The sequence below is a fragment of the Glycine max genome, chromosome 10 (assembly GCF_000004515.6).
Source record: "Glycine max cultivar Williams 82 chromosome 10, Glycine_max_v4.0, whole genome shotgun sequence".
NCBI lineage: Eukaryota > Viridiplantae > Streptophyta > Magnoliopsida > Fabales > Fabaceae > Glycine > Glycine max.
This window is the reverse complement of record NC_038246.2, coordinates 42,039,755-42,042,743: the sequence shown is the minus strand read 5'-3', so window position 1 is coordinate 42,042,743 and position 2,989 is coordinate 42,039,755.

Here is a 2,989-nt window from a genome sequence, read left to right as displayed (position 1 = left end):
AACTATTAATGTAAAATTGTTGTGTTTGGCAATGTACTAAACTAAAGTGAATCCTCTATTCTTCATCTTATATTGTTCTGTGTTTTCTTGTTTCTGAGTGTTGATTTTGGAGGAGAAATGAGTAGTCCTGGGACTTGGAAATTAAGTTTTTTTTTTTTATATATTATTATTTGATTAGTGCAGCAGGTATGATAGCAATACGACACCAGCCTACCTCCCTGACTATGCTTGATCTTCCTTCTCTTAGGATATTCCTTTCTTTGGACAGCTCAGCAAAGTAGTTATAACTAATCACGATATTGTTGCAGTTATAACTAATTACGATATTGTTGCATTCTGTTATTAGGATATTTTCCTTTTCTGTTAAGTCATTTGGAATACCATATCTTATCTTTTGTTAAAATCGTTATAAATATGACAGTAATAAAATAAGAAGGCAAGGAAGAATTATGAAAGTATCTGTTAGTGTAATATAGCATAGCTAGCTTAGTTCTCCATACAGGACAATATTTTTGAAGCTCTGATCTTTTTGCTATTGTACCTCCAGAATTCAAGGCTACTGATGTATATATCTATGAAATTACTTTTGTTTATATATGTCTACAGTGTTATTCAATTTAAGAATTGTTATAAAATAATCTAGAGATATATGTTTGATATTTAAAAAAATGTTTTCTTTTTTATAAAATAGAGTACACATGGTAAAAAGGGCACTTGATATGGTCAAATGTATAGGTTGGACAATGCAGATCATTTAGGGATTTTTTTTTTTTTAAATTATCATGGGATCCATTTTAAATAAACATCCAAAAACGATTAAGTCATACTATAATTTATGACTTTTGAGTTTAAAGTTATAAAAAAATTTACTGACTTCTTAATTTTTTGTATAAATACAACTTCAAAGTTGTATTTTTTTATATTTTTAATAGTATTTATCACTTTAAAGTCATATATATTTTTTATTTAAATAAATATTTTTATTTAATATTTTATATAATTTTATATATTTTTTTATTTAATATTTTTTCTTATAAATGAATCACTAATAAAATGAAGATGAAGTAATTGTATGACTTTAAAATCAAATTCGTTCGAATGTATTATGAAAAAATTCTTAACATTAGAAAAAAATATAGAAAATATTAAATAAAATATTAAAAAAGAAAATATATAATAAATAAAATATAGAAAGTGTTAAACAAAAATATAAAAATTATTAAATAAAACAATATGTAAAAATATAAAAATATTAAATAAAAATATTATTTTAAATAAAACTATTTACAACTTTAAAGTTATAAATAATTTATAATTTATATATATAAAATTTATTACTTCAAGATCGTATTAAAAAACTTAAAAAATTATAAATTTTATAACGATTTCAGTAGGAAAAAAAAGAGAAAAAAATCATAAAATAATTTATGAATTTAAATTTAGAAGTTGTAGGATGTCCGACAATTTATTCTTTTCTAGTTATTTATTTAAAATTTATTCCTATTGGATAATTTAGAAGAACCGTGGGACAACCGTATTCATCATGTAACGTATCAGGTAAACATGAAAAGCAAAGATTCTTCACGGGTTTTTTCACAAGCTTCATTGATTTTGTACAGTCATACCATTGGATGAAATGGTTGTGGTGACAAAAAGTTTGAAGAAATATGAGAACCCTATAAAGACAACCAATTGAGTTGCTACAAAATTCCAATAAAACTGTATAACATGCATGGTAATTTCTGCTATTTAGCATGATGTAGATAAGATCGAAAAGGAAAGGAATATAATCTGAGATTTAAATGTTAGCTAGTCTAGGATAAAATACTTCAAAGTATAAAGTGCACCAAAGCAATAACCGAAAATAATTGTTTATTCTCGATCTTGTCATCATTTATGCATGTCTTTAATATAGATATATTGATTATGTTTGAAGCTAAAAGTTAAGTTAATTAATAGCTAAAAGTTAAAAAATTAAATTATTAAATTAGAAATGTCGGGTAAAGTTAATAGTTGAAAAGTAAACAATGATAAAAATAATAAAATTAACATTTATTTTAAAAAGATAATTGGAAAAATTAATAAATACAACAAGGATAAAAATATAAAAATATAAAAAAATAGAGACTATCGTTTCAAACAAAATTACTTTAAGTAGTATTTCAAAAAAATTTAAAAATTACTAAAAATATTATCTAAAGATAATTTTAGCTAGTAAAAAAATTAAAAATTAGTTAAAATATTTTACTAAACACAATCATTATTCCTTCATGGGGAAAAATGCAGTAAAATGGCCGTTATATTTGTCTTCACAGGTATAATGTTTGTTTAAAAATGAGAAGAAAGATTCCACTGAATATGTGATAATGTGATAAGTTGATTTTTTAATAAAATTAATCATTAACAAAATATTAAATCAAACTTACATTTTTTCTAAATGACTCACGTTTGAAATATGTCTCTAAACATCTTTAAAATGATAGAATTGTGTTTGTGATGGTTTAGAATCATCTTTTAAAGGTTTTAAATATGGAATCAAACACACACTAAATTAATAAATATTTTACATGAATAATATAATGATCCAAAAATATACCGTAAAAAGAATATACTTATCAATTTAATTATACTGTGCCAATTTAAATTTTTATTAGAACAATCTCATCGATTGAAGGACTATTCTTTTTATCCCTTCTTCGATCTACAAAACTCTTTCAAAGCTTTTTGAGTTCATAGTTAATTGTCTTTTTACATTATGTCTGAAAGTGGGAGATAACAAAATAGGGAGAAAAGAAAATATGATTAAGGACAATTTTTCCTTCGTTTAGTTTGGGAGAAAGTGATTGAAAAATAAAAAGAAAATTTTATTTCTTAAAACAAAAATTCAAACCTTTTTTTTTCCAGCCTTTAACTTTTCCCCCAATTTAAATTTCAAATTTTTCTTTTCCTTCGTTTTCTTTTCTCTCAACCAGGGTTAAATTTTAAAAGG